The 24172-nt window shown below is 46.2% G+C and overlaps 3 non-coding genes across 3 annotated transcripts; all 3 read right to left on the bottom strand.

The window, feature by feature from the left end:
- Window positions 1–929: 929 nt before the first annotated feature.
- On the bottom strand, window positions 930–1001 carry TRNAH-GUG (transfer RNA histidin (anticodon GUG)). The gene has a single exon. It is a non-coding gene; the product is annotated as a tRNA-His (tRNA).
- Window positions 1002–8346: 7345 nt separating this feature from the next.
- On the bottom strand, window positions 8347–8418 carry TRNAH-GUG (transfer RNA histidin (anticodon GUG)). The gene has a single exon. It is a non-coding gene; the product is annotated as a tRNA-His (tRNA).
- A 7695-nt stretch (window positions 8419–16113) lies between these two features.
- TRNAH-GUG (transfer RNA histidin (anticodon GUG)) lies at window positions 16114–16185 on the bottom strand. Its single transcript has one exon. It is a non-coding gene; the product is annotated as a tRNA-His (tRNA).
- Between the last annotated feature and the right edge of the window lie 7987 nt (window positions 16186–24172).

Below are 24172 nucleotides of genomic sequence, written 5' to 3'. Positions count from 1 at the left end.
TATATTAACCCCCTCTCCCCAAATACAATAAAAATAAAGAAATATATGTGCTTCCATAATGTCTACCTTCTAATGTTTCATATGTGTAAGCACATTGTCCTCCTCCTGACCACATTCTAAAACTATGTGCAAATTGTTCCTTCCATTAACTGTCACTTCCTTGGCCCTTTATTTATAATGACTGTTATACTCTCTCTCTTTCCGCCACAGTATAAAAAAACCTGGCACACCTCGTGATTGGACTAAGAAATTCCTGTCATTTAGTTGGAAATGATTTTCCCATTATCCCCAAAAACTCCTCACTGTGTCTAAGAACGCTTTTTTTCACAGGACAATACAGATCAGATTGACTTGAAAGGTCCTTTCACGCGACTACAGAATGCCTCTCATTCCACTAAAAGATACGCCAGTGCCTACAATAGACTAGGACTAGACTATGAGTCCCAATGTAGAAAGACCACAAGTCCACAGATATGCCTGTTTATTTAAACATCTGTATTATCATCAGCGTGTGACTGTAAAGGCGGGACCTCGCGCTCTCTGTAACGCGCTCCATTGGCAACATCAGTTAAATGTCGTTGGTTCAATCCCTCGCAGATGTTGTTTTTATTCCCATTTGTAACTGGGAAATACTGTCGCTGCAATACATATGTCTTAATCAAGCTAGTGGTTATTGACGTAAATGGCAGTGTTATAATGTTTCATGTACTGCAAATGTCACCACATAATGCGCTCTTAATTAGATTTGGTTGAAATACATTACAGTCACCCGATGAAAAAGTGTGCAAAGAGCATTAAAGAAACAAAAGGTTCATAACAGTAACAGGACATATCGAATTGTTTCAGTCCTCCACAGGGATTGCCAATGTATTAATGGAAATTCTAAAATATCTGCCCAACTGCCGTGACGTGACATTGCCTCACCGCAATGCCGTGACTCGGATTCGAACCGAGGTTGCTGCAGCCACAACGCAGAGTACTAACCACTATACGATCACGGCGAGCTACTTGGGCTGCTATAATGTGACGTTCCACCTCTATCATAAGCTGTACTCCATCTGTGATGTCATGACTCATGTTTGAATTAAAGGTTGGTTGTGATGTTATCCATGAGAATAAGTGGACACCTGATCCCCAGTCACTTATTTAAGATCTCAATAATCAAGTCAGAATCCAAATGAAAGTCATCAAAGTGGAGCCAATTAGAAATAATATAGTTACACAAACCTGGCAATGGTGCGGCAGCCAGGGCCGATAATGGCCCGCCAGCCTGAGAGCAGGAAAGTGTGAGAGCAGTGATGGTCTTGTGAGAGTTTACAGCTGTTATTGACCCTGTCCCCTTCCATTGCAGAGTTTTCTCCCTATAAGAAGTGCAGAGGCTCCCTCCGGGGTGCTAATAGTAAATTTATTTTTTTGCGCAGGAGAAGTGCTCTTCACCAATTGCACGTGCCAAATCACCCGAAGGCCACCACCATAAAATTCAGGCATTCATGTTCATGCGTCCTCCATGTTATGTCCTTATAAAGGGATGCATGTTCATGATGACTCCATGTCACACCTGCATACAAGGATGCATGTTCATGCCGCCTCGTTCTCTTGGCTTCATACAGGGATTTTATCTTCTCCCTGTCTCACCCTCATGCAGGGATGCATGACCAATGCTCCTTCCCTTCTCACCCGCATACATGGATGCACGTTCATGTCTCCTCGTTCTCTCGGCTTCATACGGGGATTTTATCTCCTCCCTGTCTCACCCTCGGGAAGGGATGCATGACCAATGCTCCTTCCCGTCTCGCCCGCATACATGGATGCACGTTCACGCCTCCTCCTTCTCTCGGCTTCATACGGGGATCATATCTCCTCCCTGTCTCACCCTCATGAGGGGATGCATGACCAATGCTCCTTCCCTTCTCGCCTGCATACATGGATGCACATTCACGCCTCCTCCTTCTCTCGGCTTCATAGGGGGATCATATCTCCTCCCTGTCTCACCCTCATGCAGGGATGCATGACCAATGCTCCTTCCTGTCTCGCCCGCATACATGGATGCACGTTCACGCCTCCTCCTTCTCTTGGCTTCATACGGGGATCATATCTCCTCCCTGTCTCACCCTCATGCAGGGATGCATGACCAATGCTCCTTCCCTTCTCGCCTGCATACATGGATGCACGTTCACGCCTCCTCCTTTTCTCGGCTTCATACTGGGATCATATCTCCTCAATGTCTCACCCTCACTTCCAACATGTGTAACTTCTTGTTCTCTTTGACGTCTGGGGCATGGGTGGCTACTGCACAGCTCTAGATGTCGCCCACCTGCAAGGTGCTATGGAAAGCACTTTTCCACATTGGACGTGCTATATTAACCCCCTCTCCCCAAATACAATAAAAATAAAGAAATATATGTGCTTCCATAATGTCTACCTTCTAATGTTTCATATGTGTAAGCACATTGTCCTCCTCCTGACCACATTCTAAAACTATGTGCAAATTGTTCCTTCCATAAACTGTCACTTCCTTGGCCCTTTATTTATAATGACTGTTATACTCTCTCTCTTTCCGCCACAGTATAAAAATGCCTAGCACACCTCATGATTGGACTAAGAAATTCCTGTCATTTAGTTGGAAATGATTTTCCCATTATCCCCAAAAACTCCTCACTGTGTCTAAGAACGCTTTTTTTCACAGGACAATACAGATCAGATTGACTTGAAAGGTCCTTTCACACGACTACAGAATGCCTCTCATTCCACTAAAAGATACGCCAGTGCCTACAATAGCCTAGGACTAGACTATGAGTCCCAATGTAGAAAGACCACAAGTCCACAGATATGCCTGTTTATTTAAACATCTGTATTATCATCAGCGTGTGACTGTAAAGGCGGGACTTTGCGCTCTCTGTAACGCGCTCCATTGGCAACATCAGTTAAATGTCGTTGGTTCAATCCCTCGCGGATGTTGTTTTTATTCCCATTTGTAACTGGGAAATACTGTCGCTGCATTACATATGTCTTAATCAAGCTAGTGGTTATTGACGTAAATGGCAGTGTTATAATGTTTCATGTACTGCAAATGTCACCACATAATGCGCTCTTAATTAGATTTGGTTGAAATACATTACAGTCACCCGATGAAAAAGTGTGCAAAGAGCATTAAAGAAACAAAAGGTTCATAACAGTAGCAGGACATATCGAATTGTTTCAGTCCTCCACAGAGATTGCCAATGTATTAATGGAAATTCTAAAATATCTGCCCAACTGCCGTGACATTGCCTCACCGCAATGCCATGACTCGGATTCGAACCGAGTTTGCTGCGGCCACAACGCAGAGTACTAACCACTATACGATCACGGCGAGCTACTTGGGCTGCTACAATGTGACGTTCCACCTCTATCATAAGCATTACTCCATCTGTGTTGTCATGACTCATGTTTGAATTAAAGGTTGGTTGTGATGTTATCCATGAGAATAAGTGGACACCTGATCCCCAGTCACTTATTTAAGATCTCAATAATCAAGTCAGAATCCAAATGAAAGTCATCAAAGTGGAGCCAATTAGAAATAATATAGTTACACAAACCTGGCAATGGTGCGGCAGCCAGGGCCGATAATGGCCCGCCAGCCTGAGAGCAGGAAAGTGTGAGAGCAGTGATGGTCTTGTGAGAGTTTACAGCTGTTATTGACCCTGTCCCCTTCCATTGCAGAGTTTTCTCCCTATAAGAAGTGCAGAGGCTCCCTCCGGGGTGCTAATAGTAAATTTATTTTTTTGCGCAGGAGAAGTGCTCTTCACCAATTGCACGTGCCAAATCACCCGAAGGCCACCACCATAAATTTCAGGCATTCATGTTCATGCGTCCTCCATGTTATGTCCTTATAAAGGGATGCATGTTCATGATGACTACATGTCACACCTGCATACAAGGATGCATGTTCATGCCGCCTCGTTCTCTTGGCTTCATACAGGGATTTTATCTCCTCCCTGTCTCACCCTCATGCAGGGATGCATGACCAATGCTCCTTCCCTTCTCGCCCGCATACATGGATGCACGTTCATGTCTCCTCGTTCTCTCGGCTTCATACGGGGATTTTATATCCTCCCTGTCTCACCCTCGGGAAGGGATGCATGACCAATGCTCCTTCCCGTCTCGCCCGCATACATGGATGCACGTTCACGCCTCCTCCTCCTCTCGGCTTCATACGGGGATCATATCTCCTCCCTGTCTCACCCTCATGCAGGGATGCATGACCAATGCTCCTTCCTGTCTCGCCCGCATACATGGATGCACGTTCACGCCTCCTCCTTCTCTCGGCTTCATACGGGGATCATATCTCCTCCCTGTCTCACCCTCATGCAGGGATGCATGACCAATGCTCCTTCCTGTCTCGCCCGCATACATGGATGCACGTTCACGCCTCCTCCTTCTCTCGGCTTCATACGGGGATCATATCTCCTCCCTGTCTCACCCTCATGCAGGGATGCATGACCAATGCTCCTTCCCTTCTCGCCTGCATACATGGAGGCACGTTCACGCCTCCTCCTTTTCTCGGCTTCATACGGGGATCATATCTCCTCCCTGTCTCACCCTCATGCAGGGATGCATGACCAATGCTCCTTCCTGTCTCGCCCGCATACATGGATGCACGTTCACGCCTCCTCCTTCTCTCGGCTTCATACGGGGATCATATCTCCTCCCTGTCTCACCCTCATGCAGGGATGCATGACCAATACTCCTTCCCTTCTCGCCTGCATACATGGATGCACGTTCACGCCTCCTCCTTCTCTCGGCTTCATACGGGGATCATATCTCCTCAATGTCTCACCCTCACTTCCAACATGTGTAACTTCTTGTTCTCTTTGACGTCTGGGGCATGGGTGGCTACTGCACAGTTCTAGATGTCGCCCACCTGCAAGGTGCTATGGAAAGCACTTTTCCACATTGGACGTGCTATATTAACCCCCTCTCCCCAAATACAATAAAAATAAAGAAATATATGTGCTTCCATAATGTCTACCTTCTAATGTTTCATATGTGTAAGCACATTGTCCTCCTCCTGACCACATTCTAAAACTATGTGCAAATTGTTCCTTCCATAAACTGTCACTTCCTTGGCCCTTTATTTATAATGACTGTTATACTCTCTCTCTTTCCGCCACAGTATAAAAAAGCCTAGCACACCTCATGATTGGACTAAGAAATTCCTGTCATTTAGTTGGAAATGATTTTCCCATTATCCCCAAAAACTCCTCACTGTGTCTAAGAACGCTTTTTTTCACAGGACAATACAGATCAGATTGACTTGAAAGGTCCTTTCACGCGACTACAGAATGCCTCTCATTCCACTAAAAGATACGCCAGTGCCTACAATAGCCTAGGACTAGACTATGAGTCCCAATGTAGAAAGACCACAAGTCCACAGATATGCCTGTTTATTTAAACATCTGTATTATCATCAGCGTGTGACTGTAAAGGGGGGACCTCGCGCTCTCTGTAACGCGCTCCATTGGCAATATCAGTTAAATGTCGTTGGTTCAATCCCTCGCGGATGTTGTTTTTATTCCCATTTGTAACTGGGAAATACTGTCGCTGCAATACATATGTCTTAATCAAGCTAGTGGTTATTGACGTAAATGGCAGTGTTATAATGTTTCATGTACTGCAAATGTCACCACATAATGCGCTCTTAATTAGATTTGGTTGAAATACATTACAGTCACCCGATGAAAAAGTGTGCAAAGAGCATTAAAGAAACAAAAGGTTCATAACAGTAAGGACATATCGAATTGTTTCAGTCCTCCACAGAGATTGCCAATGTATTAATGGAAATTCTAAAATATCTGACCAACTGCCGTGACGTGACATTGCCTCACCGCAATGCCGTGACTCGGATTCGAACCGAGTTTGCTGCGGCCACAAGCAGAGTACTAATCACTATACGATCACGGCGAGCTACTTGGGCTGCTACAATGTTACGTTCCACCTCTATCATAAGCTGTACTCCATCTGTGATGTCATGACTCATGTTTGAATTAAAGGTTGGTTGTGATGTTATCCATGAGAATAAGTGGACACCTGATCCCCAGTCACTTATTTAAGATCTCAATAATCAAGTCAGAATCCAAATGAAAGTCATCAAAGTGGAGCCAATTAGAAATAATATAGTTACACAAACCTGGCAATGGTGCGGCAGCCAGGGCCGATAATGGCCCGCCAGCCTGAGAGCAGGAAAGTGTGAGAGAAGTGATGGTCTTGTGACAGTTTACAGCTGTTATTGACCCTGTCCCCTTCCATTGCAGAGTTTTCTCCCTATAAGAAGTGCAGAGGCTCCCTCCGGGGTGCTAATAGTAAATTTATTTTTTTGCGCAGGAGAAGTGCTCTTCACCAATTGCACGTGCCAAATCACCCGAAGGCCACCACCATAAAATTCAGGCATTCATGTTCATGCGTCCTCCATGTTATGTCCTTATAAAGGGATGCATGTTCATGATGACTCCATGTCACACCTGCATACAAGGATGCATGTTCATGCCGCCTCGTTCTCTTGGCTTCATACAGGGATTTTATCTCCTCCCTGTCTCACCCTCATGCAGGGATGCATGACCAATGCTCCTTCCCTTCTCGCCTGCATACATGGATGCACGTTCATGTCTTCTCGTTCTCTCGGCTTCATACGGGGATTTTATCTCCTCCCTGTCTCACCCTCGGGAAGGGATGCATGACCAATGCTCCTTCCCGTCTCGCCCGCATACATGGATGCACGTTCACGCCTCCTCCTTCTCTCGGCTTCATACGGGGATCATGTCTCCTCCCTGTCTCACCCTCATGCAGGGATGCATGACCAATGCTCCTTCCTGTCTCGCCCGCATACATGGATGCACGTTCACGCCTCCTCCTTCTCTCGGCTTCATACGGGGATCATATCTCCTCCCTGTCTCACCCTCATGCAGGGATGCATGACCAATGCTCCTTCCCTTCTCGCCTGCATACATGGATGCACGTTCACGCCTCCTCCTTCTCTCGGCTTCATACGGGGATCATATCTCCTCCCTGTCTCACCCTCATGCAGGGATGCATGACCAATGCTCCTTCCTGTCTCGCCCGCATACATGGATGCAATTTCACGCCTCCTCCTTCTCTCGGCTTCATACGGGGATCATATCTCCTCCCTGTCTCACCCTCATGCAGGGATGCATGACCAATGCTCCTTCCCTTCTCGCCTGCATACATGGATGCACGTTCACGCCTCCTCCTTCTCTCGGCTTCATACGGGGATCATATCTCCTCAATGTCTCACCCTCACTTCCAACATGTGTAACTTCTTGTTCTCTTTGACGTCTGGGGCATGGGTGGCTACTGCACAGCTCTAGATGTCGCCCACCTGCAAGGTGCTATGGAAAGCACTTTTCCACATTGGACGTGCTATATTAACCCCCTCTCCCCAAATACAATAAAAATAAAGAAATATATGTGCTTCCATAATGTCTACCTTCTAATGTTTCATATGTGTAAGCACATTGTCCTCCTCCTGACCACATTCTAAAACTATGTGCAAATTGTTCCTTCCATAAACTGTCACTTCCTTGGCCCTTTATTTATAATGACTGTTATACTCTCTCTCTTTCCGCCACAGTATAAAAAAACCTGGCACACCTCGTGATTGGACTAAGAAATTCCTGTCATTTAGTTGGAAATGATTTTCCCATTATCCCCAAAAACTCCTCACTGTGTCTAAGAACGCTTTTTTTCACAGGACAATACAGATCAGATTGACTTGAAAGGTCCTTTCACGCGACTACAGAATGCCTCTCATTCCACTAAAAGATACGCCAGTGCCTACAATAGACTAGGACTAGACTATGAGTCCCAATGTAGAAAGACCACAAGTCCACAGATATGCCTGTTTATTTAAACATCTGTATTATCATCAGCGTGTGACTGTAAAGGCGGGACCTCGCGCTCTCTGTAACGCGCTCCATTGGCAACATCAGTTAAATGTCGTTGGTTCAATCCCTCGCAGATGTTGTTTTTATTCCCATTTGTAACTGGGAAATACTGTCGCTGCAATACATATGTCTTAATCAAGCTAGTGGTTATTGACGTAAATGGCAGTGTTATAATGTTTCATGTACTGCAAATGTCACCACATAATGCGCTCTTAATTAGATTTGGTTGAAATACATTACAGTCACCCGATGAAAAAGTGTGCAAAGAGCATTAAAGAAACAAAAGGTTCATAACAGTAACAGGACATATCGAATTGTTTCAGTCCTCCACAGAGATTGCCAATGTATTAATGGAAATTCTAAAATATCTGCCCAACTGCCGTGACGTGACATTGCCTCACCGCAATGCCGTGACTCGGATTCGAACCGAGGTTGCTGCGGCCACAACGCAGAGTACTAACCACTATACGATCACGGCGAGCTACTTGGGCTGCTACAATGTGACGTTCCACCTCTATCATAAGCTGTTCTCCATCTGTGATGTCATGACTCATGTTTGAATTAAAGGTTGGTTGTGATGTTATCCATGAGAATAAGTGGACACCTGATCCCCAGTCACTTATTTAAGATCTCAATAATCAAGTCAGAATCCAAATGAAAGTCATCAAAGTGGAGCCAATTAGAAATAATATAGTTACACAAACCTGGCAATGGTGCGGCAGCCAGGGCCGATAATGGCCCGCCAGCCTGAGAGCAGGAAAGTGTGAGAGCAGTGATGGTCTTGTGAGAGTTTACAGCTGTTATTGACCCTGTCCCCTTCCATTGCAGAGTTTTCTCCCTATAAGAAGTGCAGAGGCTCCCTCCGGGGTGCTAATAGTAAATTTATTTTTTTGCGCAGGAGAAGTGCTCTTCACCAATTGCACGTGCCAAATCACCCGAAGGCCACCACCATAAAATTCAGGCATTCATGTTCATGCGTCCTCCATGTTATGTCCTTATAAAGGGATGCATGTTCATGATGACTCCATGTCACACCTGCATACAAGGATGCATGTTCATGCCGCCTCGTTCTCTTGGCTTCATACAGGGATTTTATCTCCTCCCTGTCTCACCCTCATGCAGGGATGCATGACCAATGCTCCTTCCCTTCTCGCCCGCATACATGGATGCACGTTCATGTCTTCTCGTTCTCTCGGCTTCATACGGGGATTTTATCTCCTCCCTGTCTCACCCTCGGGAAGGGATGCATGACCAATGCTCCTTCCCGTCTCGCCCGCATACATGGATGCACGTTCACGCCTCCTCCTTCTCTCGGCTTCATACGGGGATCATATCTCCTCCCTGTCTCACCCTCATGCAGGGATGCATGACCAATGCTCCTTCCTGTCTCGCCCGCATACATGGATGCACGTTCACGCCTCCTCCTTCTCTCGGCTTCATACGGGGATCATATCTCCTCCCTGTCTCACCCTCATGCAGGGATGCATGACCAATGCTCCTTCCCTTCTCGCCTGCATACATGGATGCACGTTCACGCCTCCTCCTTCTCTCGGCTTCATACGGGGATCATATCTCCTCCCTGTCTCACCCTCATGCAGGGATGCATGACCAATGCTCCTTCCTGTCTCGCCCGCATACATGGATGCAATTTCACGCCTCCTCCTTCTCTCGGCTTCATACGGGGATCATATCTCCTCCCTGTCTCACCCTCATGCAGGGATGCATGACCAATGCTCCTTCCCTTCTCGCCTGCATACATGGATGCACGTTCACGCCTCCTCCTTCTCTCGGCTTCATACGGGGATCATATCTCCTCAATGTCTCACCCTCACTTCCAACATGTGGAACTTCTTGTTCTCTTTGACGTCTGGGGCATGGGTGGCTACTGCACAGATCTAGATGTCGCCCACCTGCAAGGTGCTATGGAAAGCACTTTTCCACATTGGACGTGCTATATTAACCCCCTCTCCCCAAATACAATAAAAATAAAGAAATATATGTGCTTCCATAATGTCTACCTTCTAATGTTTCATATGTGTAAGCACATTGTCCTCCTCCTGACCACATTCTAAAACTATGTGCAAATTGTTCCTTCCATAAACTGTCACTTCCTTGGCCCTTTATTTATAATGACTGTTATACTCTCTCTCTTTCCGCCACAGTATAAAAAAACCTGGCACACCTCGTGATTGGACTAAGAAATTCCTGTCATTTAGTTGGAAATGATTTTCCCATTATCCCCAAAAACTCCTCACTGTGTCTAAGAACGCTTTTTTTCACAGGACAATACAGATCAGATTGACTTGAAAGGTCCTTTCACGCGACTACAGAATGCCTCTCATTCCACTAAAAGATACGCCAGTGCCTACAATAGCCTAGGACTAGACTATGAGTCCCAATGTAGAAAGACCACAAGTCCACAGATATGCCTGTTTATTTAAACATCTGTATTATCATCAGCGTGTGACTGTAAAGGCGGGACTTTGCGCTCTCTGTAACGCGCTCCATTGGCAACATCAGTTAAATGTCGTTGGTTCAATCCCTCGCGGATGTTGTTTTTATTCCCATTTGTAACTGGGAAATACTGTCGCTGCATTACATATGTCTTAATCAAGCTAGTGGTTATTGACGTAAATGGCAGTGTTATAATGTTTCATGTACTGCAAATGTCACCACATAATGCGCTCTTAATTAGATTTGGTTGAAATACATTACAGTCACCCGATGAAAAAGTGTGCAAAGAGCATTAAAGAAACAAAAGGTTCATAACAGTAGCAGGACATATCGAATTGTTTCAGTCCTCCACAGAGATTGCCAATGTATTAATGGAAATTCTAAAATATCTGCCCAACTGCCGTGACATTGCCTCACCGCAATGCCGTGACTCGGATTCGAACCGAGTTTGCTGCGGCCACAACGCAGAGTACTAACCACTATACGATCACGGCGAGCTACTTGGGCTGCTACAATGTGACGTTCCACCTCTATCATAAGCTGTACTCCATCTGTGATGTCATGACTCATGTTTGAATTAAAGGTTGGTTGTGATGTTATCCATGAGAATAAGTGGACACCTGATCCCCAGTCACTTATTTAAGATCTCAATAATCAAGTCAGAATCCAAATGAAAGTCATCAAAGTGGAGCCAATTAGAAATAATATAGTTACACAAACCTGGCAATGGTGCGGCAGCCAGGGCCGATAATGGCCCGCCAGCCTGAGAGCAGGAAAGTGTGAGAGCAGTGATGGTCTTGTGAGAGTTTACAGCTGTTATTGACCCTGTCCCCTTCCATTGCAGAGTTTTCTCCCTATAAGAAGTGCAGAGGCTCCCTCCGGGGTGCTAATAGTAAATTTATTTTTTTGCGCAGGAGAAGTGCTCTTCACCAATTGCACGTGCCAAATCACCCGAAGGCCACCACCATAAATTTCAGGCATTCATGTTCATGCGTCCTCCATGTTATGTCCTTATAAAGGGATGCATGTTCATGATGACTACATGTCACACCTGCATACAAGGATGCATGTTCATGCCGCCTCGTTCTCTTGGCTTCATACAGGGATTTTATCTCCTCCCTGTCTCACCCTCATGCAGGGATGCATGACCAATGCTCCTTCCCTTCTCGCCCGCATACATGGATGCACGTTCATGTCTCCTCGTTCTCTCGGCTTCATACGGGGATTTTATATCCTCCCTGTCTCACCCTCGGGAAGGGATGCATGACCAATGCTCCTTCCCGTCTCGCCCGCATACATGGATGCACGTTCACGCCTCCTCCTCCTCTCGGCTTCATACGGGGATCATATCTCCTCCCTGTCTCACCCTCATGCAGGGATGCATGACCAATGCTCCTTCCTGTCTCGCCCGCATACATGGATGCACGTTCACGCCTCCTCCTTCTCTCGGCTTCATACGGGGATCATATCTCCTCCCTGTCTCACCCTCATGCAGGGATGCATGACCAATGCTCCTTCCTGTCTCGCCCGCATACATGGATGCACGTTCACGCCTCCTCCTTCTCTCGGCTTCATACGGGGATCATATCTCCTCCCTGTCTCACCCTCATGCAGGGATGCATGACCAACGCTCCTTCCCTTCTCGCCTGCATACATGGATGCACGTTCACGCCTCCTCCTTTTCTCGGCTTCATACTGGGATCATATCTCCTCAATGTCTCACCCTCACTTCCAACATGTGTAACTTCTTGTTCTCTTTGACGTCTGGGGCATGGGTGGCTACTGCACAGCTCTAGATGTCGCCCACCTGCAAGGTGCTATGGAAAGCACTTTTCCACATTGGACGTGCTATATTAACCCCCTCTCCCCAAATACAATAAAAATAAAGAAATATATGTGCTTCCATAATGTCTACCTTCTAATGTTTCATATGTGTAAGCACATTGTCCTCCTCCTGACCACATTCTAAAACTATGTGCAAATTGTTCCTTCCATAAACTGTCACTTCCTTGGCCCTTTATTTATAATGACTGTTATACTCTCTCTCTTTCCGCCACAGTATAAAAATGCCTAGCACACCTCATGATTGGACTAAGAAATTCCTGTCATTTAGTTGGAAATGATTTTCCCATTATCCCCAAAAACTCCTCACTGTGTCTAAGAACGCTTTTTTTCACAGGACGATACAGATCAGATTGACTTGAAAGGTCCTTTCACGCGACTACAGAATGCCTCTCATTCCACTAAAGGATACGCCAGTGCCTACAATAGCCTAGGACTAGACTATGAGTCCCAATGTAGAAAGACCACAAGTCCACAGATATGCCTGTTTATTTAAACATCTGTATTATCATCAGCGTGTGACTGTAAAGGCGGGACTTTGCGCTCTCTGTAACGCGCTCCATTGGCAACATCAGTTAAATGTCGATGGTTCAATCCCTCGCGGATGTTGTTTTTATTCCCATTTGTAACTGGGAAATACTGTCGCTGCAATACATATGTCTTAATCAAGCTAGTGGTTATTGACGTAAATAGCAGTGTTATAATGTTTCATGTACTGCAAATGTCACCACATAATGCGCTCTTAATTAGATTTGGTTGAAATACATTACAGTCACCCGATGAAAAAGTGTGCAAAGAGCATTAAAGAAACAAAAGGTTCATAACAGTAACAGGACATATCGAATTGTTTCAGTCCTCCACAGAGATTGCCAATGTATTAATGGAAATTCTAAAATATCTGCCCAACTGGCGTGACATTGCCTCACCGCAATGCCGTGACTCGGATTCGAACCGAGTTTGCTGCGGCCACAACGCAGAGTACTAACCACTATACGATCACGGCGAGCTACTTGGGCTGCTACAATGTGACGTTCCACCTCTATCATAAGCTGTACTCCATCTGTGATGTCATGACTCATGTTTGAATTAAAGGTTGGTTGTGATGTTATCCATGAGAATAAGTGGACACCTGATCCCCAGTCACTTATTTAAGATCTCAATAATCAAGTCAGAATCCAAATGAAAGTCATCAAAGTGGAGCCAATTAGAAATAATATAGTTACACAAACCTGGCAATGGTGCGGCAGCCAGGGCCGATAATGGCCCGCCAGCCTGAGAGCAGGAAAGTGTGAGAGCAGTGATGGTCTTGTGAGAGTTTACAGCTGTTATTGACCCTGTCCCCTTCCATTGCAGAGTTTTCTCCCTATAAGAAGTGCAGAGGCTCCCTCCGGGGTGCTAATAGTACATTTATTTTTTTGCGCAGGAGAAGTGCTCTTCACCAATTGCATGTGCCAAATCACCCGAAGGCCACCACCATAAAATTCAGGCATTCATGTTCATGCGTCCTCCATGTTATGTCCTTATAAAGGGATGCATGTTCATGATGACTCCATGTCACACCTGCATACAAGGATGCATGTTCATGCCGCCTCGTTCTCTTGGCTTCATACAGGGATTTTATCTCCTCCCTGTCTCACCCTCATGCAGGGATGCATGACCAATGCTCCTTCCCTTCTCGCCCGCATACATGGATGCACGTTCATGTCTCCTCGTTCTCTCGGCTTCATACGGGGATTTTATATCCTCCCTGTCTCACCCTCGGGAAGGGATGCATGACCAATGCTCCTTCCCGTCTCGCCCGCATACATGGATGCACGTTCACGCCTCCTCCTCCTCTCGGCTTCATACGGGGATCATATCTCCTCCCTGTCTCACCCTCATGCAGGGATGCATGACCAATGCTCCTTCCTGTCTCGCCCGCATACATGGATGCACGTTCACGCCTCCTCCTTCTCTCGGCTTCATACGGGGATCATATCTCCTCCCTGTCTCACCCTCATGCAGGGATGCATGACCAATGCTCCTTCCTGTCTCGCCCGCATACATGGATGCACGTTCACGCCTCCTCCTTCTCTCGGCTTCATACGGGGATCATATCTCCTCCCTGTCTCACCCTCATGAGGGGATGCATGACCAATGCTCCTTCCCTTCTCGCCTGCATACATGGATGCACGTTCACGCCTCCTCCTTCTCTCGGCTTCATACGGGGATCATATCTCCTCCCTGTCTCACCCTCATGCAGGGATGCATGACCAATGCTCCTTCCTGTCTCGCCCGCATACATGGATGCACGTTCATGTCTCCTCGTTCTCTCGGCTTCATACGGGGATTTTATCTCCTCCCTGTCTCACCCTCGGGAAGGGATGCATGACCAATGCTCCTTCCCGTCTCGCCCGCATACATGGATGCACGTTCACGCCTCCTCCTTCTCTCGGCTTCATACGGGGATCATATCTCCTCCCTGTCTCACCCTCATGAGGGGATGCATGACCAATGCTCCTTCATTTCTCGCCTGCATACATGGATGCACGTTCACGCCTCCTCCTTCTCTCGGCTTCATACGGGGATCATATCTCCTCCCTGTCTCACCCTCATGCAGGGATGCATGACCAATGCTCCTTCCTGTCTCGCCCGCATACATGGATGCACGTTCACGCCTCCTCCTTCTCTCGGCTTCATACGGGGATCATATCTCCTCCCTGTCTCACCCTCATGCAGGGATGCATGACCAATGCTCCTTCCCTTCTCGCCTGCATACATGGATGCACGTTCACGCCTCCTCCTTTTCTCGGCTTCATACGGGGATCATATCTCCTCAATGTCTCACCCTCACTTCCAACATGTGTAACTTCTTGTTCTCTTTGACGTCTGGGGCATGGGTGGCTACTGCACAGCTCTAGATGTCGCCCACCTGCAAGGTGCTATGGAAAGCACTTTTCCACATTGGACGTGCTATATTAACCCCCTCTCCCCAAATACAATAAAAATAAAGAAATATATGTGCTTCCATAATGTCTACCTTCTAATGTTTCATATGTGTAAGCACATTGTCCTCCTCCTGACCAAATTCTAAAACTATGTGCAAATTGTTCCTTCCATAAACTGTCACTTCCTTGGCCCTTTATTTATAATGACTGTTATACTCTCTCTCTTTCCGCCACAGTATAAAAATGCCTAGCACACCTCATGATTGGACTAAGAAATACCTGTCATTTAGTTGGAAATGATTTTCCCATTATCCCCAAAAACTCCTCACTGTGTCTAAGAACATTTTTTTTCACAGGACAATACAGATCAGATTGACTTGAAAGGTCCTTTCACGCGACTACAGAATGCCTCTCATTCCACTAGAAGATACGCCAGTGCCTACAATAGCCTAGGACTAGACTATGAGTCCCAATGTAGAAAGACCACAAGTCCAGAGATATGCCTGTTTATTTAAACATCTGTATTATCATCAGCGTGTGACTGTAAAGGCGGGACTTTGCGCTCTCTGTAACGCGCTCCATTGGCAACATCAGTTAAATGTCGTTGGTTCAATCCCTCGCGGATGTTGTTTTCATTCCCATTTGTAACTGGGAAATACTGTTGCTGCAATACATATGTCTTAATCAAGCTAGTGGTTATTGACGTAAATGGCAGTGTTATAATGTTTCATGTACTGCAAATGTCACCACATAATGCGCTCTTAATTAGATTTGGTTGAAATACATTACAGTCACCCGATGAAAAAGTGTGCAAAGAGCATTAAAGAAACAAAAGGTTCATAACAGTAACAGGACATATCGAATTGTTTCAGTCCTCCACAGAGATTGCCAATGTATTAATGGAAATTCTAAAATATCTGCCCAACTGCCGTGACATTGCCTCACCGCAATGCCGTGACTCGGATTCGAACCGAGGTTGCTGCGGCCACAACGCAGAGTACTAACCACTATACGATCACAGCGAGCTACTTGGGCTGCTACAATGTGACGTTCCACCTCTATCATAAGCTGTACTCCATCTGTGATGTCATGACTCATGTTTGAATTAAAGGTTGGTTGTGATGTTATCCATGAGAATAAGTGGACACCTGATCCCCAGTCACTTATTTAAGATCTCAATAATCAAGTCAGAATCCAAATGAAAGTCATCAAAGTGGAGCCAATAAGAAATAATATAGTTACACAAACCTGGCAATGGTGCGGCAGCCAGGGCCGATAATGGCCCGCCAGCCTGAGAGCAGGAAAGTGTGAGAGCAGTGATGGTCTTGTGAGAGTTTACAGCTGTTATTGACCCTGTCCCCTTCCATTGCAGAGTTTTCTCCCTATAAGAAGTGCAGAGGCTGCCTCCGGGGTGCTAATAGTAAATTTATTTTTGTTGCGCAGGAGAAGTGCTCTTCACCAATTGCACGTGCCAAATCACCCGAAGGCCACCACCATAAAATTCAGGCATTCATGTTCATGCGTCCTCCATGTTATGTCCTTATAAAGGGATGCATGTTCATGATGACTACATGTCACACCTGCATACAAGGATGCATGTTCATGCCGCCTCGTTCTCTTGGCTTCATACAGGGATTTTATCTCCTCCCTGTCTCACCCTCATGCAGGGATGCATGACCAATGCTCCTTCCCTTCTCGCCCGCATACATGGATGCACGTTCATGTCTCCTCGTTCTCTCGGCTTCATACGGGGAATTTATCTCCTCCCTGTCTCACCCTCGGGAAGGGATGCATGACCAATGCTCCTTCCCGTCTCGCCCGCATACATGGATGCACGTTCACGCCTCCACCTTCTCTCGGCTTCATACGGGGATCATATCTCCTCCCTGTCTCACCCTCATGCAGGGATGCATGACCAATGCTCCTTCCCTTCTCGCCTGCATACATGGATGCACGTTCACGCCTCCTCCTTCTCTCGGCTTCATACGGGGATCATATCTCCTCCCTGTCTCACCCTCATGCAGGGATGCATGACCAATGCTCCTTCCTGTCTCGCCCGCATACATGGATGCACGTTCACGCCTCCTCCTTCTCTCGGCTTCATACGGGGATCATATCTCCTCCCTGTCTCACCCTCATGCAGGGATGCATGACCAATGCTCCTTCCCTTCTCACCTGCATACATGGATGCACGTTCACGCCTCCTCCTTTTCTCGGCTTCATACGGGGATCATATCTCCTCAATGTCTCACCCTCACTTCCAACATGTGTAACTTCTTGTTCTCTTTGACGTTTGGGGCATGGGTGGCTACTGCACAGCTCTAGATGTCGCCCACCTGCAAGGTGCTATGGAAAGCACTTTTCCACATTGGACGTGCTATATTAACCCCCTCTCCCCAAATACAATAAAAATAAAGAAATATATGTACTTCCATAATGTCTACCTTCTAATGTTTCATATGTGTAAGCACATTGTCCTCCTCCTGACCACATTCTAAAACTATGTGCAAATTGTTCCTTCCATAAACTGTCACTTCCTTGGCCCTTTATTTATAATGACTGTTATACTCTCTCTCTTTCCGCCACAGTATAAAAAAGCCTAGCACACCTCATGATTGGACTAAGAAATTCCTGTCATTTAGTTGGAAATGATTTTCCCATTATCCCCAAAAACTCCTCACTGTGTCTAAGAACGCTTTTTTTCACAGGACAATACAGATCAGATTGACTTGAAAGGTCCTTTCACGCGACTACAGAATGCCTCTCATTCCACTAAAAGATACGCCAGTGCCTACAATAGCCTAGGACTAGACTATGAGTCCCAATGTAGAAAGACGACAAGTCCACAGATATGCCTGTTTATTTAAACATCTGTATTATCATCAGCGTGTGACTGTAAAGGCGGGACCTCGCGCTCTCTGTAACGCGCTCCATTGGCAACATCAGTTAAATGTCGTTGGTTCAATCCCTCGCGGATGTTGTTTTTATTCCCATTTGTAACTGGGAAATACTGTCGCTGCAATACATATGTCTTAATCAAGCTAGTGGTTATTGACGTAAATGGCAGTGTTATAATGTTTCATGTACTGCAAATGTCACCACATAATACGCTCTTAATTAGATTTGGTTGAAATACATTACAGTCACCCGATGAAAAAGTGTGCAAAGAGCATTAAAGAAACAAAAGGTTCATAACAGTAACAGGACATATCGAATTGTTTCAGTCCTCCACAGAGATTGCCAATGTATTAATGGAAATTCTAAAATATCTGCCCAACTGCCGTGACATTGCCTCACCGCAATGCGTGACTCGGATTCGAACCGAGGTTGCTGCGGCCACAACGCAGAGTACTAACCACTATACGATCACGGCGAGCTACTTGGGCTGCAACAATGTGACGTTCCACCTCTATCATAAGCTGAACTCCATCTGTGATGTCATGACTCATGTTTGAATTAAAGGTTGGTTGTGATGTTATCCATGAGAATAAGTGGACACCTGATCCCCAGTCACTTATTTAAGATCTCAATAATCAAGTCAGAATCCAAATGAAAGTCATCAAAGTGGAGCCAGTTAGAAATAATATAGCTACACAAACCTGGCAATGGTGCGGCAGCCAGGGCTGATAATGGCCCGCCAGCCTGAGAGCAGGAAAGTGTGAGAGCAGTGATGGTCTTGTGAGAGTTTACAGCTGTTATTGAACCTGTCCCCTTCCATTGCAGAGTTTTCTCCCTATAAGAAGTGCAGAGGCTCCCTCCGGGGTGCTAATAGTACATTTATTTTTTTGCGCAGGAGAAGTGCTCTTCACCAATTGCACGTGCCAAATCACCCGAAGGCCACCACCATAAAATTCAGGCATTCATGTTCATGCGTCCTCCATGTTATGTCCTTATAAAGGGATGCATGTTCATGATGACTCCATGTCACACCTGCATACAAGGATGCATGTTCATGCCGCCTCGTTCTCTTGGCTTCATAAAGGGATTTTATCTCCTCCCTGTCTCACCCTCATGCAGGGATGCATGACCAATGCTCGTTCCCTTCTCGCCCGCATACATGGATGCACGTTCATGTCTTGTCGTTCTCTCGGCTTCATACGGGGATTTTATCTCCTCCCTGTCTCACCCTCAGGAAGGGATGCATGACCAATGCTCCTTCCCGTCTCGCCCGCATACATGGATGCACGTTCACGCCTCCTCCTTCTCTCGGCTTCATACGGGGATCATATCTCCTCCCTGTCTCACCCTCATGCAGAGATGCATGACCAATGCTCCTTCCTGTCTCGCCCGCATACATGGATGCACGTTCACGCCTCCTCCTTCTCTCGGCTTCATACGGGGATCATATCTCCTCCCTGTCTCACCCTCATGCAGGGATGCATGACCAATGCTCCTTCCCTTCTCACCTGCATACATGGATGCACGTTCACGCCTCCTCCTTCTCTCGGCTTCATACGGGGATCATATCTCCTCCCTGTCTCACCCTCATGCAGGGAAGCATGACCAACGCTCCTTCCTGTCTCGCCCGCATACATGGATGCACGTTCACGCCTCCTCCTTCTCTCGGCTTCATACGGGGATCATATCTCCTCCCTGTCTCACCCTCATGCAGGGATGCATGACCAATGCTCCTTCCCTTCTCGCCTGCATACATGGATGCACGTTCACGCCTCCTCCTTCTCTCGGCTTCATACGGGGATCATATCTCCTCAATGTCTCACCCTCACTTCCAACATGTGTAACTTCTTGTTCTCTTTGACGTCTGGGGCATGGGTGGCTACTGCACAGATCTAGATGTCGCCCACCTGCAAGGTGCTATGGAAAGCACTTTTCCACATTGGACGTGCTATATTAACCCCCTCTCCCCAAATACAATAAAAATAAAGAAATATATGTGCTTCCATAATGTCTACCTTCTAATGTTTCATATGTGTAAGCACATTGTCCTCCTCCTGACCACATTCTAAAACTATGTGCAAATGTTTCCTTCCATAAACTGTCACTTCCTTGGCCCTTTATTTATAATGACTGTTATACTCTCTCTCATTCCGCCACAGTATAAAAAAGCCTAGGACACCTCATGATTGGACTAAGAAATTCCTGTCATTTAGTTGGAAATGATTTTCCCATTATCCCCAAAAACTCCTCACTGTGTCTAAGAACGCTTTTTTTCACAGGACAATACAGATCAGATTGACTTGAAAGGTCCTTTCACGCGACTACAGAATGCCTCTCATTCCACTAAAAGATACGCCAGTGCCTACAATAGCCTAGGACTAGACTATGAGTCCCAATGTAGAAAGACCACAAGTCCACAGATATGCCTGTTTATTCAAACATCTGTATTATCATCAGCGTCTGACTGTAAAGGCGGGACCTCGCGCTCTCTGTAACGCGCTCCATTGGCAACATCAGTTAAATGTTGTTGGTTCAATCCCTCGCGGATGTTGTTTTTATTCCCATTTGTAACTGGGAAATACTGTCGCTGCAATACATATGTCTTAATCAAGCTAGTGGTTATTGACGTAAATGGCAGTGTTAGAATGTTTCATGTACTGCAAATGTCAGCACATAATGCGCACTTAATTAGATTTGGTTGAAATACATTACAGTCACCCGATGAAAAAGTGTGCAAAGAGCATTAAAGAAACAAAAGGTTCATAACAGTAACAGGACATATCGAATTGTGTCAGTCCTCCACAGAGATTGCCAATGTATTAATGGAAATTGTAAAATATCTGCCCAACTGCCGTGACTCGGATTCGAACCGAGAACTAACCACTATACGATCACGGCGAGCTACTTGGGCTGCTACAATGTGACGTTCCACCTCTATCATAAGCTGTACTCCATCTGTGATGTCATGGCTCTTGTTTGAATTAAAGGTTGGTTGTGATGTTATCCATGAGAATAAGTGGACACCTGATCCCCAGTCACTTATTTAAGATCTCAATAATCAAGTCAGAATCCAAATGAAAGTCATCAAAGTGGAGCCAATTAGAAATAATATAGTTACACAAACCTGGCAATGGTGCGGCAGCCAGGGCCGATAATGGCCCGCCAGCCTGAGAGCAGGAAAGTGTGAGAGCAGTGATGGTCTTGTGAGAGTTTACAGCTGTTATTGACCCTGTCCCCTTCCATTGCAGAGTTTTCTCCCTATAAGAAGTGCAGAGGCTCCCTCCGGGGTGCTAATAGTAAATTTATTTTTTTGCGCAGGAGAAGTGCTCTTCACCAATTGCACGTGCCAAATCACCCGAAGGCCACCACCATAAAATTCAGGCATTCATGTTCATGCGTCCTCCATGTTATGACCTTATAAAGGGATGCATGTTCATGATGACTCCATGTCACACCTGCATACAAGGATGCATGTTCATGCCGCCTCGTTTTCTTGGCTTCATACAGGGATTTTATCTCCTCCCTGTCTCACCCTCATGCAGGGATGCATGACCAATGCTCCTTCCCTTCTCGCCCGCATACATGGATGCACGTTCATGCCGCCTCGTTCTCTTGGCTTCATACAGGGATTTTATCTCCTCCCTGTCTCACCCTCATGCAGGGATGCATGACCAATGCTCCTTCCCTTCTCGCCTGCATACATGGATGCACGTTCACGCCTCCTCCTTTTCTCGGCTTCATACGGGGATCATATCTCCTCAATGTCTCACCCTCACTTCCAACATGTGTAACTTCTTGTTCTCTTTGACGTCTGGGGCATGGGTGGCTACTGCACAGCTCTAGATGTCGCCCACCTGCAAGGTGCTATGGAAAGCACTTTTCCACATTGGACGTGCTATATTAACCCCCTCTCCCCAAATACAATAAAAATAAAGAAATATATGTGCTTCCATAATGTCTACCTTCTAATGTTTCATATGTGTAAGCACTTTGTCCTCCTCCTGACCACATTCTAAAACTATGTGCAAATTGTTCCTTCCATAAACTGTCACTTCCTTGGCCCTTTATTTATAATGACTGTTATACTCTCTCTATTTCCGCCACAGTATAAAAAAGCCTAGCACACCTCATGATTGGACTAAGAAATTCCTGTCATTTAGTTGGAAATGATTTTCCCATTATCCCCAAAAACTCCTCACTGTGTCTAAGAACGCTTTTTTTCACAGGACAATACAGATCAGATTGACTTGAAAGGTCCTTTCATGCGACTACAGAATGCCTCTCATTCCACTAAAAGATACGCTAGTGCCTACAATAGCCTAGGACTAGACTATGAGTCCCAATGTAGAAAGACCACAAGTCCACAGATATGCCTGTTTATTTAAACATCTGTATTATCATCAGCGTGTGACTGTAAAGGCGGGACCTCGCACTCTCTGTAACGCGCTCCATTGGCAACATCAGTTAAATGTCGTTGGTTCAATCCCTCGCGGATGTTGTTTTTATTCCCATTTGTAACTGGGAAATACTGTCGCTGCAATACATATGTCTTAATCAAGCTAGTGGTTATTGACGTAAATGGCAGTGTTATAATGTTTCATGTACTGCAAATGTCACCACATAATGCGCTCTTAATTAGATTTGGTTGAAATACATTACAGTCATCCGATGAAAAAGTGTGCAAAGAGCATTAAAGAAACAAAAGGTTCATAACAGTAACAGGACATATCGAATTGTTTCAGTCCTCCACAGAGATTGCCAATGTATTAATGGAAATTCTAAAATATCTGCCCAACTGCCGTGACATTGCCTGACCGCAATGCCGTGACTCGGATTTGAACCGAGGTTGCTGTGGCCACAACGCAGAGTACTAACCACTATACGATCAGGGCGAGCTACTTGGGCTGCTACAATGCGACGTTCCACCTCTATCATAAGCTGTACTCCATCTGTGATGTCATGACTCATGTTTGAATTAAAGGTGGTTGTGATGTTATCCATGAGAATAAGTGGACACCTGATCCCCAGTCACTTATTTAAGATCTCAATAATCAAGTCAGAATCCAAATGAAAGTCATCAAAGTGGAGCCAATTAGAAATAATATAGTTACACAAACCTGGCAGTGGTGCGGCAGCCAGGGCCGATAATGGCCCGCCAGCCTGAGAGCAGGAAAGTGTGAGAGCAGTGATGGTCTTGTGAGAGTTTACAGCTGTTATTGACCCTGTCCCCTTCCATTGCAGAGTTTTCTCCCTATAAGAAGTGCAGAGGCTCCCTCCGGGGTGCTAATAGTAAATTTATTTTTTTTGCGCAGGAGAAGTGCTCTTCACCAATTGCACGTGCCAAATCACCCGAAGGCCACCACCATAAAATTCAGGCATTCATGTTCATGCGTCCTCCATGTTATGTCCTTATAAAGGGATGCATGTTCATGATGACTCCATGTCACACCTGCATACAAGGATGCATGTTCATGCCCCCTCGTTCTCTTGGCTTCATAAAGGGATTTTATCTCCTCCCTGTCTCACCCTCATGCAGGGATGCATGACCAATGCTCCTTCCCTTCTCGCCCGCATACATGGATGCACGTTCATGTCTTGTCGTTCTCTCGGCTTCATACGGGGATTTTATCTCCTCCCTGTCTCACCCTCAGGAAGGGATGCATGACCAATGCTCCTTCCCGTCTCGCCCGCATACATGGATGCACGTTCACGCCTCCTCCTTCTCTCGGCTTCATACGGGGATCATATCTCCTCCCTGTCTCACCCTCATGCAGGGATGCATGACCAATGCTCCTTCCTGTCTCGCCCGCATACATGGATGCACGTTCACGCCTCCTCCTTCTCTCGGCTTCATACGGGGATCATATCTCCTCCCTGTCTCACCCTCATGCAGGGATGCATGACCAATGCTCCTTCCCTTCTCGCCTGCATACATGGAGCAACGTTCACGCCTCCTCCTTCTCTCGGCTTCATACGGGGATCATATCTCCTCCCTGTCTCACCCTCATGCAGGGATGCATGACCAACGCTCCTTCCTGTCTCGCCCGCATACATGGATGCACGTTCACACCTCCTCCTTCTCTCGGCTTCATACGGGGATCATATCTCCTC

This window comes from Ambystoma mexicanum (genome assembly GCF_040938575.1).
Source record: "Ambystoma mexicanum isolate Mex_15411 chromosome 12 unlocalized genomic scaffold, UKY_AmexF1_1 Mex_chr12_unloc.1, whole genome shotgun sequence".
Lineage (NCBI taxonomy): Eukaryota > Metazoa > Chordata > Amphibia > Caudata > Ambystomatidae > Ambystoma > Ambystoma mexicanum.
Note: the sequence above shows the minus strand (reverse complement) of the source record. Positions and strands in the feature narration are given on the sequence as shown.